A 14,949-nucleotide genomic window follows, 5' to 3' on the forward strand; every position below is an offset into this window, starting at 1 on the left:
CCAGTCTTGCTCCCCTCATTCCTTTGAAGGGACTAATTATTAAAATACTATCCAATAAAGTTTCTGCGTACAAATTTCAGACTCTCAAGAGTGAGTCTTCTGGGGAACCCAATCCAAGGAAGCCTTTTTCTTAAGCATCCAGTGATGTAAGGTTTCCCACAGAAGAAAAAAGGACTTATACTTATCTAGAAACTGACAGGTGATTGATATGCCTCATTTCCTTCAATTCTCTTAATAAATCTTCGGTACGGGTTCGTCTAATATGTTAACTTCCAAAACGTTGTTCCTGCATCCAATGGATGGAGCATGGTTTAAGTTTCCAGGCTGTGGATTCATATCCAACCTTCCAAAAACGATTATATGTCATTCCTTGCACCTGTAAAACTAGGCATATGCTTCTCTTTTTTAACAAACACAATTTATAGGGCAGGGCTTTTTTTCTTCCAAATAGAATACTGTTTGAATTTAAAATCTCTTGGTAAGTCAAGTTATATTTTCCCTGATAATCTCATCGAATTTCTCTATCTGCGTTCAACTTCTCTGCACAAACTTTGGTGTACACAACCAAGAAGACCTTCAAATTATAGTATCATAATTCTTTGCTATCTGGTCTTTGCTACTAACACTTCATCAAGGGCACTCTTACCATACTTAGACCTTATATTCTTGAAGAAACTTCTGGCCTTCTCTTGAATTAATGTCAGACGAATAGTCATCTGACATTGATGTTGATTTTCTAGTCATAATATTAAGCCTTTCAATTGACAAAATTGGAACATGCTGCCATCATTATGTTACTGAGTGTGTAATGTCTACTTTTTCTGTGATGAATTATGGTTATGTGGGCATGTAGCACATTTCACATATTGCATGATTAATATTTTGTACTTTGAAAAGCTTGCCAATATTGAATAAATTATGTATGCCAATATGCAACATGTTCTGTTTCCTTACTTCCAATTTTCTTTATTATCTTAAGTTTCATAATCATATGCCACTTCTTACTAGCACTAATAACTGCCACTGAATTTATCAGATACAATTAAGTTAATAATATTTCTAAAACTTCTCTAAGCTAAGCACACACAGTAAAAGTCTGAACAATAACGTAATTGATACAAGACTGCGAATTCTGGTATAGTATATGTTTAGAAGCAGAACGGATACACTGTGCTATGTACTATAGACATGTTTTTATTTCTATTAATTCAAAAGTTGGATTTTTGAAGTAGAAAAGCTCATGTAGGGAGTGTCCTACTTCTGGCATGATTGTGTGAGGACCCCTTTGGAATTGCTTCCCTGTGAAACTGGTGAAAACTATTAAAAGACAAACACTCATTTAAGGTCTCTGAAAATGGCCCTGCAGACATACAGTCAATGATGAAACATTTATCCAAAAAAATCTAAAACTTGGAAAGAGCTGGGAGACTCTGGTATTTGAACCAAGAACCTTGCTCTCCCCTCACCATCCCAGCTCAGCAAGATGGAAACTCCAGGGGCCGGCCCCTTGGCCGAGTGGTTAAGTTCGCATCCTCCACTTCGGCGGCCCAGGGCTTCGCTGGTTCAGATCTTGGGAACAGACCTCATCAATACACACTAAGGTAGTGTCCCACATAGCAGAACTAGAAGAACATACAACTAGAATATACAACCAGGTACTGGGGGCTTTGGGGAGAAGGAAAAAAAAAAGATGGAAACTCCACTCCAGAGTGGTACAATCAAAACGCAGAGACCCCTCTCCCTGCAGCCCCATTCAAAGGGCTGTCATTCTGGTATAGGTAGGATGTCAGCATTGCTCTTTCTTCCCCCGGCCACCTGCTGCTGAGGCTGTTTCAGGTGAATAAGGCCAAGAGGTAAAGACTGTCTTCTTCCACCCATTTGCCACTTGTGGGATAAAGGTGCTACCCTGGGCAGGGCACTGATGAGAATATTAGTGCCCAGTTGTCTTTGCCTGGGCTTATAGGGTGGGGGTTCCACACCAGGAAACCAAGAAAGGCAAACCAAGGAGATCTGGGGCACCGCTCCTCCCATCCACCAAGCACTCAGCTTCTAAAGCCGGGATGTCATTCAGAGAGAAGCACACCGTTGTCCTTGCCCCCAGCACCAGACCATTAGGTCAGAGATTTTGCCCAGGGTTAGAAGTAAAAACATGCCTAGGACAGAGAGCTCCAAAGACCTCCCCCAAATAAACTTACTTAACTGCAAGTGTGTAGAGGTTCAAGCTTAAGGGTGCCTAACAGTGGAATTTGTGGAAAAAGGCAGTGAGGAGATTGATAGAATCATTGGCTGAACTGTAGGCCAGCTAATTTGCCAGACAGAAAAGGGGAAAGAGACAGTTGGTAAGAGCCCTCCTGGGATTAGAGTAAATCTCAAACACCTACCTCAGGATTTATTCCTTTAAAGAAATTTGGATTGGATTGGATTAGTCTGTGAAGCAGTTTATACCCAAGGGCATTGTTGAAAACAATGCAGCAATCATGTGGCAATTACTTGAGCTTAACAGGCGGTTTGGTCAAGGAAAGGCAAAGAAAACTACCAAAAGTACTGTCATCCCAGGGCCACTGTAGTCATACCCAAGACTGCCACCTAGGCGCAACGTCAGAAGCTTCACACTGTGGAGAGGAAACAGATGTCACTAAAATAATCCAGTAAGTCACTAAATAAGTAAACAAGCAAATAACAATAACAAGCTCCAGATGGGGAAACAGTAGCAAGAGGAAATTATTTTTTGATTAAAAAATGTGTTATAAATTTGGTGCTAGAAACCCCCTCAACACAAGCACAGTGAAGATTTCCAGTTTCTGGTTTCAGCAGGCTGATTAGATGCCTGGACCTTCTGGTGGTAGCTGGTTACCTGAGCAGCTAACCCCCTTCCAAGGAGAAGCCAGGAGATGGGCCATTTTGCCTGCGCCCTCTGCACTGAGCTCTGGAGCTTGGGTACTTATCTGAAGAATGCGGTCCTGTGTCCCTTTCAAACCTGCTTCTTTGTTTGCTAGAGATATGCGAGACTCATGAATGCAAGCCCCACTGGCTATCAGAGCCAGGAGATCGGGGGCCAGTATCAATATTGGTGCACTAATTTTAGCAAATGTACCATCCTAACATAAGGTATTAGGGGACACTGCCTGTACGGTATGTGAAAACTCTTGCTACCATTTTGGAAAATTTACAATAAACCTACAACTGTTCTAAAGTTTAGAAAGCTATTTTAAGAAAAAACAAAAAGTATGTTGTTTAACTGAAAGATGTTGGTCATTTAGTAATTTATTGGTGTGTCGATTTAATATTAGAAAAATAGATTATATCCACATACATGTGTTATTTAGGTTTGAGTTATATTAAAAAGAAAGGAGAGGGGCCGGCTCAGTGGCACAGCGCTTAAGTGCGCACGTTCCGCTTCTCGGCGGTCTGGGGTTCACCGGTTCAGATCCCGGGTGTGGACATGGCACCGCTTGGCTACTCTATAAAGCAGAGGAAGATGGCCAAGGATGTTAGCTCAGGGCCAGGCTTCCTCAGCAAAAAGAGGAGGACTGGCAGTGGTTAACTCAGGGCTAATCTTCCTCGAAAAGAAAAAATAATAATAAAAAAAAAAGACAGGAGGATTTTTTGATGTTTACTCTTTTTAATTGAGTTACATGAAGAACGAGTGCCAAGGAGGGTCAGTGTTGAGAGACAGGAGAATATAATGCCTGAGGAAAATGTTTTGAAGCCACACTTATTTTTCTTTGTGAGTTAGTGAAAGAGGCAAGACTCAGGCCCCATCTCAGACCTACTTCATCAGTCTCCACGTACCAAGATCCCCAAATGAATTGTGTGCATGCTAAGGTTTGAGAGCTAAGTTGTTTCTGCCCCCTTTTAAATTTGCTCTATTCTTTCATTTGCTATAGTCCTTGCTTTCCTGTATTATATTGGGTAGATCCGTTTTTTTTTTTTCTCGTTTACCTTTCCTGCTGACCCGTATAAGCACTGGAGTTTGCAGCTTCAGTTAACTGGAGATTCTGACCATCAACTGATGCACTTATTAATGGAGATGAATCTTTGAAAGTATTGATCTTTGGTTCCATTAGGATCCGGTTAGAATGCAGAGAGGACTAGGATTATGCTGATTGGTGAAGGGAAAGAAAAGCTAGTAGTTGATACTCCTTAGAATTTAGCCTTTTTTACATTAATCTCCTTTTTTGCTTTAGGTTCACATTGATTATCAGTAATTCCCCCAACATTTTATAGATTCCAATAAATCACTAGCAAATGCTTAAAATAGAGTAACTATGTACATATACCAGTGTTATTAACTCTTCTTAAAAGGCATAATTTAAAAAATAATTTTTTTATTGAGATATAATTGACACCTAACATTATGTTAGTTTCAGGTGTTCAACATAATGATTTAATATTTGCATATTTTGCAAAATAAGCACCACAATGAGTAGTTAACATCCATTACCACACATAGTTACAATTTTTTTCTTGTGATGAGAACTTTTAAGATCTGATATTTTAAGCAACTTTTGAATATATAATATATTATTAACTATAGTCACCATACTGTATATTACATCCTCATGACTTATTTTATTTTATTTTTATTTTATTTATTTTTTTGGTGAGGAAGATTGTCCTTGAGCTAAAATCTGTGCCAATCTCCCTCTATTTTATAGGTACGATGCCTCCACAGCGTGGTTTGCTGAGTGGTGTGTAGGTCTCCACTCAGGATCTGAACCGTGGACCCTGGGCTGCCAAAGTGGAGCGTGTGAGCTTAACTACTACACCACCAGGTCAGTCCCATATTTTATTTTATTTATTTTTTTTTGCTGAGGAAGATTTACCCCGAGCTAACACCTGTTGCCAAATTCCTCTTTTATTGCTTGAGTAAGATTAGCCCTGAGCTAACATCTGTGCCAATCTTCCTCTATTTTTTTTGTATGTGGGTCACCGCTACAGCATGGCTGATGAGTGGTGTAGGTTTGTGCCCCAGACCCCAACCCGTGAACCAGGGCTGCCAAAATGGAGTGCGCCAAACGCAACCACTATGCCATGGGGTCAACCACAGTTTATTTTATTTTTGATTAGTAAAAATATTCAACAGAATATGCTTAGGCCTATATTTAGTTGAGGGAGATATGTTCAGTCTCTCTTGGTCTTACCCTTTTGGAAATCCTCATCTTGGTTCACAACATTTCTCAGAATAACATGGCAAAATCTTGCCTCTGATGACAAAAGTCAGGGATAAATTTAAACTAACCAGATGTTTAAAGACTTCTACCTTTGTGGTGAAGATGAGTAAACTCAAGCTCAGAAAGTTTAGGTATCTAATAACGGCACAGTGTCAGGGCTGTGATTTGAACAACTGTTGAATGATTCCAATGACTGTGTGATTACTTGCTCTGCTGTAATGCTTCTCTTGAGTTTCTGTGACAAGCAATAAGAAAGGAAAGAGGATTATGTCCCTTCAACTCTATTCGATCTATGATGGCTAAAAAAATTAAATTGGATTCCTTTTCATTTGAGTTGTAGACCACTGGGTAAAATGCATGAACACGTGCAGTTAACTACAGGAAAGCAATAATGCTCGCACATTAGCATAAACAAGTAAAAAGTGTATTTAGCCTTAGGGGTATAGAGATAAAAATAGTAAGTCAAACTGGAAGGACTATTCTGGAAGCCAAGGAGCCTAAAAACACCTATGGAGAATATGAAATTCAACGTGTTAGAGCCAGCCTCTTTTTCTGTTGTAGCAGACACAGGGGATAAGTATCAATGTAATAAAACACATTTGAATATATTCAACTTAAGAAAATTCTAACCTAACTTCAACAGAAGACAGCCAAGTACATTCAGCTTACTCAAACCTGTCTATTCCAGCTCATATGGCATTTACTCCAGACCCTTTCTTCTCATTCACTAAGCCACCCAACAACTGGATGACAATTCAAATGGAAATAGATGTCTATTCATGCCGTGGTTACCAAATCAAGTTGAATCCTCGCTCTGAACTTATTCTTTGCTAACAACTGCTATTTTGTCCCTCAGGGTAGCAGTGTTTTAATCTTTTGTTCAACATTCACACTTCATCACTGAATGGGGATGAGCTTTGCCTTCCCAGTGGGGTTTATAGCAACCTGCCTCATTTGTGCTTTATTAGGAAGAGCACTCCCATTTTATAGTGTAAATTTTGTCCTCAGGAGTCTAGGCTTTCAATTTTAGAAATTTGCCAATTAACCTACACATTATCCAGTTTCCAACCATAATTTTAAGTCAAAATGACTTTATTAACTACCTATTCTTAGATTAGCACCATATTAGTATTAAGAAGATGACTACGAAATGTTTCCATTGTTGACATTTTAATGCTTAAGTATCTATTTAGGAATTGCTTGGAATATACATATATTTGTTAATAAATGTACAGTCTTATGAATATATGGTTTTATGTGTGTTTTTAATTTTTATTATGTGTTAATAGCCAGTGGCTAAGGAGAATTGTTGTCTGCAGCACAGAAGAAAATTTGCAAATTCTTGAATCAAATTTTATTTATACTGTTATTAAAGAAAGAATGAGCACTCTAATTAAAAGAAGTGTATATTAAAGTGTTGACTGAGCCTGAGGCTCTGCTGTGGAAATGGAAGACAGTAAAAACTTAAACAAATTAATTATTAATGAACTTTATTTATATTAATGAAGGAAGAATAATTTATATAAGAGAATGATCAGTTTGGACACAAAAAGTAAGACAATCTGAATTAATGTAGTTGCAAATGGTTCCTCTATGGTACATAGACTGGTAATTTTTTGATTTTCCTCTTTGAGATAAGTGTGTTTGTACCAGTTTATATTTGCTTTTAGTAAAAAAACATGTATTTACATGGAAATACTCAGTTGTGTGACAAGTTTGTTAACAGGTTCAGAGACCAATTAACAAGCCAGATCTTTGTATGGATATAAGGTAACTTTTCACTCAATAAACCTTAATACGTTTTTTTTTCTCATTGCCTTTGTCATATATGTCCCTCTCGGGTGGAACAACCATCTTTTCAACCCACCCACGAGACCACTCCTTCTTTGTAACTCTCAATTCTCTGTCTTAAGTGAAACCTTTCTAAGCCATATGAGTCCATACATCCATCATTCCTTTGAATGTCTCTAGTATTTCACGCTGCATTATTTCCCTTTGTGTCTATGTTGTCATCTGCAACCCAAAGAGATTGGCAGTTATTTTCCAGGGTGTTTTATGTCTTGAATTTTTCACAAAAACAATTGTATACTCTGTAATACACTTATTGGTTGCCCATCACACGTTGACTAACCATTCCTACTTTTCTGTTAACATTCTCTTTAAACACCTCCAGTCTTTTGACAATTCTAACCCATTCAGACTTATTTATTTTTCTTCTCTAATTTCATAGCATTTTTACTTACACTTATTGACTGAATTTATTGTGTTCCTGTTGTAAGTTTACATGTCTTCCTCTATATTTTTAAAGGCAGGAATCCTGTCTTTAATTTATTTTATAATTATTCCACATTCACAGAACATTTTCCATGATGTCAGCCTTCATCCTTTCCCTAAAACATACCAGAGGGTTTAGCAAATCGTAAATAGTTAGTAGATGTGTTATAGTGAATAAATCAATGAATGAATGAAAAATCTTTTATTTCGCACACTCAAAGGTACTGATATCGGCCCTATTCAATAAATATTTTCTTAAATTAATAATAATTTCTTTTTATGGGAGACCCAAGTATATTTGCAATTTTAGGTATCATTTATCTGGCCAGTTGCAGCAGTGTGAGTTCGTGAAGAGTAGACTTGGCTATCACGTACTCAGGTTCAGGTTGACTTGCTTGAATTACTTGTAATATTTAGTTTTCACTTTCCTGATCTATAAAATGACATATTTAGATTAGTTGAAAGCAATTGTCTTTTGCAAACCTAGAGTTTTATAACTTTAATTATATCTGTGCATCAATGGATTGAATAAGTGTATTGTACAATGTGCGACTTAAGTATTTTTGTTTTGATTTAGACTTCAAAATGATAATCTCTTCCCTAAAAGTAAATTCAGAGACGGCAGGATTGCATCTTGGTAAGGCCATGGAGATCGAACTCAAACATACTGAGCTCATGTCCAAGTTCTGCCATTTATTAGCTATGTAAACTTGGGCAAAAAAAAAAGCTAAATCTTTGAGTATAAGTTTGCTCATCTCTATAATGGGAGAATAATAAAATCTATAGGGCTGTGACTCAGTGCTTTAAAGCATGTGAAGTATTTAGCACAGTGCCTGGCACGTGGTTAGCACTTGATGGGTATCAGTTATTATTATCTTCATTATTAATGCCAGAAATAATTCTGTATTAAGAAATCTTTTCCCTAGAAATATCTGACTCTTTAGTCTTGTTACCATTCTTTGTTTTTCCTCCAGATGCTATTCCAAATTTTGAAATTTCACTTGGACAGTTTGGATTTCCACTTTTTGTTATGTAAATATTTCATTAGAGATTTTCAAGTTTTCCCTAACCTTAATCATGCTTCATAAAGTCACCCAAATAACAGGTAATTTTGAGCAATATTTAAAAGTTATTAGAATTCATTCACTAACATCTGCAAATTGGACATTATCCACCTTCAAAAAAATCACCTTTGTCCTCCTTGTATTATATTAATCATCTTTCAATAATATCAAAGCTTGATGTCTGGCTTTTGCAGACAGAAGCACCAAAGTTGAAGAAAATCTATCTGAGCAGATATAAAAATGGGGATGATGAAGTTCTGTTTACAGCATAGTAGTTATTTGATCACATCCCAATTGTGTATTTAATCTTCTGTTCTCTGAATATCTGAGAAACAAGCAAATATATAATAATACTAATAAAATCACACCATCCAAGAAAGAGGAACTAAAGGCCATTTAATCAGAGATTTGCTTGTCTTGATTAGCTCATGGCAATAAAACTTCCTCTCTCCATCTACCAAGACCTTCTGATGGTTTTTGCTGAGCAATGTTCTAGAGACTCTGAAATGTCTGATTAGTTGCTTTGCAAATATTCACCTGGTGCCTGGTGTAGAGTCTGCTAGGGATAGAAAAGTTGACCAGCTGGAGGTTATAGTCTTTTTTAGAGAAGTAATAAGTTAACGAACATATACAGAGTTTCAACTATATGCAAAGCACTCTGCTAAGCATTTAGAATAAAAAAATAGTGAAGGTTTAGCCCCAGTATTCAAACAACTTATAACCAAATAGGAGAATGAATTTGTGTAAGCAGTTACTGTCAGTCCTTGATGGTCCTATAAGCATACAGAGCATCATACCTAAACCAAGAAGGGATTGGTGCAAGGAGGGTAGGCAGGGGACACTCAGGAAAGTTTCCCAGATATTGACACATAAGCTGCTTCTTAATGGGATTTGATGCAATTTGGAAATTTGGAAACTTTCTGACATAGAACAACTCTGAAAGAAACCATGTCTCTCAAATGGCTCTGAATGAGATGATTGAATATGTTTTTTTCCATGAGATTTACCCCTATGTGTGCAAGTCAGAACTGGCCTAAATAATGGGTGAGATAATGCCACATAGTCCAGGCTCATAGGCCCCCATGTTTCATAAACGTCTATAGTATAACTCAATAACATTAGACACACTGTGACAGAATCCAGAACCCAATAACTGTGTGCCTGGAAAAAGTAATTTCCCTTTTATGAAGAAGTCATCTGTTTTTGGGAAATCATATGATTACTGGGAGAATAAAGAACCTTTGAAGTCAAGGCTCAGGCCCCCTTGCCTCTTAGTGATTATACTCACCTAGTCGGCCAGCCAGAGTGCTTCTTTCTTTGCCTTATTTATTTTTTAATCATTTGACGTGACAAAAAATTGTCATTAGTGCTAGAATACTGAGACAGGATAATGGTTTGCCGCTTTGAAAGGAAATGTCTCTAGAGCTTTGCCTGTGGGAGATCAGAGTCCTGTCAAAACATTCTATTCTGTAGGATTAATCTCTTAAATATGTTAGAATACTTCCATTTATAGAACTCTCTTGTGACTTCTAAGCAGTGATATTCAGGTACTGACAAATGGATTGATAAAATCTTTCTGTGGCTTAATGATAGAAATAGAGCAAGACAAGCTAGGTCTTTTTTTTGCGAGTTATATGGGCATACATTGGGTTGAAGGGAACCAACCATTTCTCCCTTGGATTTACCTTGTATGATTCTGAATGAATTTTTAAAATATTAGGCAGTGGTAATATATTTTTGAAATATGATTATCTTTTTACAAATATTGGAGTGGATTGTGTTTATTACATGCCTAGGACATTAGCATCTGCAGACACATATTTTATCTACTATTTGAAAATCACTGCACCATACGCTATGGAAGATAACACACTTCATAATTCTATGAAACATCCAGAGATTTTCCAGATCCTTCTTGACTAACCAACTTTTATTGCAATTAATATAGGTAGTGCTCTTTTTCTCAAAAGATGTTTCTTATAAACATTTGAGCACAAAATTACATTATTTTTTAAAAATTATATTAATTAATTATTTTTTCATTCAAAATGGCAGTTTGTGCAAAGATATTGGCCAACCTTCATGATGAGCTTATTAAAATTGTAGTAGAGAATAAAAACGACATTAGTACAGAGACCAGGAGGACAATATTTAGCAAACCTTTAGATTTTATAGAGAGGTGGAAGGGACTTTTGCTTCCATCCACCATGATTTAATAGGTAAAGGAATTGCTGCCTGCTGAAAACAACTAAAAAAATTTTGAAATATATGTGAAACAGCTATGGTTAGATATTGGACAACAGGCAAAGAATGGAAACAAAAGAGGCAATCACTATTATTACCCTGGCTTTCTGCCTGGAGGCACTTTCAGAAACCTGCCACAGAGAGGGGAAAAATCAAGCAGAACACAGTAGTTGGGTGGAGTTTAGGAGACTGACATCAAAGTTCAGCCAGTCTGGGATACTGGCAGATTACTGGAGAGGAGGTAGCCATGTAAAATAAGAGCATCAGAAATCTGCATGGGGTCCATTGGAGTCTATTGATAAGTGGCACATGCATAGGGTCAAACTCTGCAAGACAAAGCAAAGAACCATTTATGCTGTAAGACGAAATGACTCAAGGAGACACAATGTTAGCAAAGTATTCAAGTTCTAATCAGTCAGAGAAGAGACTTTGTTGAAACCTGGGCACTCAGTAGAGGTTTCAGCAGGGTCGTGTTTTCTAGGACTAAACTAGCCCAGATACTCAAGAAATACCCAGCAAAGCTTAAATATAAACCTCAAAGAGATTACACTGCTCTACAGTTAACTGTTTTCAAAACAACTATTACTTTTCAAAGACAATGCAATCTAGACAGACAACAATGTATTATTCACAATATCCAACCTATCCAAATAGAAGGAAGCTTCCTTAACCTAGCAAAGGGCATCTATAGAAACATACATCTAACCTTGTATTTAATGATGAAAGACTGAATATTCCTTCTTTAAGATAGGGAAATTGACAAGGATGTCTGCTCTCACCACTTTTATTCAATAATCTCTTGGATGTTCCAGCTTTTTTAATAAGGCTGAATAAATAAATAATATAGAGATCAGAACATAATTAGTAAATTGTTTTCATTTGCAGAGAGGATGGTCATTTATGTAGAAGAGCTTAAGGAATCTACAAAAAGCTACTATAATAAAATAATTTGATAAATATTAGTAAAGATGTAGAAAAAATGGAACCCTCATACATTGTTGAAGAAAATGTAAAATGAATCAGACCTTTTGGAAAACAGTTTAGTAGTTTATTAAAATGTTAAACATATGCTTAACATAAAAGTCAGAAATTCCACAACTAGGTAGGTATCAGTCTAGGACATGTGAAAACATATGTCCACACAAAGACTTTGTGAAATGATTATAATGGTTTTTATTATAATAGCTCCCAAATAGGAATTATTCAAACATCCATTAACTGGTTAATGGGTAAGCCAAATGTGGTATATCCATGTAATGAAATACTAATCAGCAATAAAAAGAAAGAAAACTATTGAGATAGATATATATATATATATATATGATTTCATTTATATAAAATTTCTAGAAAAGTACATCTATAGAGAAGGAAAGCAAATCAGTGCTTTCCTGGGACTGTGAGGTGACAGTAAATGGGCATTAGGAACATTTTTGGAGGCGGCAGAAATGATGTAAATATGGGTTATGGTAATGATTGCACAGCTTCATAAATTTACTAAAATTTGACAAACAATCCTTGAAACATACACCTACAACTGGTGGATATACAAAATTTATATATATGTAAATTATAACTCAGTATAACTTTTAAATAAAGCAACCTACACCAAAGTACATCACCATGAAATTTCAGGACACCAAGGAAAATTTTTCCTAGGAGAGAGTTAGAATTTCACCTCACAAAATAAGTCAAATAAATAACTTGAAATCTGACTGCCTTTTAGAATTTTTATTAAGAATTTGATGAGAGAAGAAGATAGTGGAGACAAAAATTGCAAGAAAACTTTTTGAATCTTAGCAATGTTACCTCACATTATCTTTAATCATGATACTATTAGAAATGCAACTCAGAAAGCATAGCTATAATGCACCTTTTCTCAAGAAGTTTCGTAAGGATGTTTTCCAGCAAAAGTGAAACAACAATCAGAAACAGGATGTGATTACATAAAAAATACTGGAATTTAACTCTGAGTATAATCAAAACAAATTGATCTAGTTTAGAACAATAGTCAGCAAGTATGCTTCAAGAAGAATGTCTTTTAAGAAGAGTGTAATGAATTCCAAACATATGCAGACTAAGTAATAATAGATATAATTTAATGTCCATCAACAAGTGAATGGATAAATGGTGGTATGTCAGTACATTAGAATACTACTCAACAATAAAAAAAGGAATTAACTATTGCTACATTCCAAAATATGGGTGATTCTCAGAATCATTATGGGGAGCAAAAAAAGCAGGCAAAAAAAGGAGAGCTAGCTTTAAATATTTTATAAAATTTTCAAAAACACCAACTAATTTATAGGGAACTAAGTAGATCAGTGGTTTCTTGGGGACAGGAGTGGAGAGAGGGATGGGTTACAACATGGCACGAGGAAACTTTTGGAGGGTGATGGAAATGTTTGTTATCTTGCTTGCGGTCATAGTTTCACAAGTTTATATATATATGCCAAAGCAGAATTAATTGTGCACTTCAAACATGTGAGATTTAATATATTTCAATTATAGCTCAATGAAATTGCAAAGAAAAGAGATCATATTTGAATTGTGATTACATTTGACTACCCCTTGTCTTCTCCAATATGTCCTAAGTTACCGAAACCCAATTAACTCTTCAATAAAATAACAAGCTAATGGACCTATTGGGCATTAAGGAAGGAGAATTGGACTAGTGTGTTCTGCATTCTGCAGGCATGGAAACACATTTTGTAAATAATTTTTTTAAAAAGGAAAAATAAAAGTATAATAAGCACACTGTAAATGGATTAATTCTCCAACTCTTGTAATCGTTTGATAACAGTCCTTTCCTGGTAGGATAATTTTTTTGTTTTTAATCTTTAAATGAAACATTTTTTGGCTTGAATTTGAGGTTATGCTTTTAATAATAAATCAGAGATGCTAAATTCACACAAATATTTTATGTCTCCTAATGGTTCAGTTATTTATTGCCTCATAACTAATGACCCCAAATTTCCTGATGTAAACAATAGTAATCATTTGTTTTACTCACAAATTTGCATCTTGGCAAGGTTCAGTGGAAACAAATCATGTTTGTTTCCCAAGGTGTCAGCTAGGGCAGCTCCATACCGCAGACTGGGATCGCATGAAGATTCACGGGCTTTCATTTTTGTAGTTGATGTTGATAGTCAGCTGGGATCTCGGCTGGAGCTCTCTGTCAAAACGTCTACCTATGGCTGTTTGGTATCCTCATAGAATGCTAGCTGGTTTCCAAGAGCAAGCATCCTACAGAACCAGGTGGAAGCTGTTTATTAGTTGTGTCCTGCTGTGTAAAAAATTACCCCAAAACCTAGTAGAATGAAACAACATTTATTACCTCGCGGTTTCTTTGGGTCAGGAATCTGAACATATCTTAGCAGTGTCCTCTTTGTCAGGGTCTCTCACACGCTGTAATCAAGGTGTCAGCTTGGGGTTTAGTCTTCCTAAGGTTTGACTGGAGATGTTTCTGCTTCTTAAACTTGCTCACTTGGCTGTTGCAGGGTTCAGTTTCTAACAGGCTGTTGGACTGAGTGCCTTCGTTTCTCAACGGCTATTGGCCAGAAGTTATCCCCAATTCATGATATTTGGGCCTCTGCAACATGGTAGCTTGCTTCATCAACAGGAGCACACTGAGAAGCCAATAGAGAGAAAATCCAGCAAGAGAGAAATCTTAGTCTTTTATGAACTAATCATGAATATTATATCCCCTCTCATTTGCCTCATTCTATTCCCTAGCAAGTCACTAAGCGTAGCTCAGACGCAAGGGAATAAGATTGTGCAGGACATGAATACCAGGAGGTGGGGATTATTGCAGACCATCTTTGCAAACTGTCTACCATAGCTATAGTTCCTTTTATAATCGGGTCTTAGAAATTATGTAGGGCTGGCCCCTTGGCTGAGTAGTTAAGTTCGCACTCTGCTTCATTGACCCAGGGTTTCGCCGGTTCGGACCCTGGATGTGAACCTAGCTCATCAAGCCATGCTGAGGCGGCATCCCACATAGCACAACTTGAAGAACCTGCAACTAGAATACACGACTATGTACTGGGGGGCTTTGCGGAAAAGAAGAAAGAGAAAAAAAAAAAGTAGACAACAGATGTTAGCTCAGGTGCCAATCTTGAAAAAGGAAATTATGTAACATTGCTTCCACTATTTTTTGTTAGTCAAGGCAAGCACAAAGGTCAGCCCAGATTCAA

The 14,949-nt window shown here is 36.6% G+C and overlaps 1 long non-coding RNA gene across 1 annotated transcript in view; it reads left to right on the forward strand.

Annotated features, from left to right (window-relative positions):
• Positions 1 to 4,475: 4,475 nt before the first annotated feature.
• Positions 4,476 to 14,949, forward strand: part of LOC138920422 (uncharacterized) — a 51,456-nt gene continuing 40,982 nt past the window's right edge. The window contains exon 1 of the long non-coding RNA XR_011431575.1: positions 4,476 to 4,775. This is a non-coding gene — a long non-coding RNA (uncharacterized lncRNA). The remainder of the gene's footprint in view (positions 4,776 to 14,949) is intronic.

This window comes from Equus caballus, chromosome 23 (assembly GCF_041296265.1).
Source record: "Equus caballus isolate H_3958 breed thoroughbred chromosome 23, TB-T2T, whole genome shotgun sequence".
NCBI classification, from domain to species: Eukaryota; Metazoa; Chordata; class Mammalia; order Perissodactyla; family Equidae; genus Equus; species Equus caballus.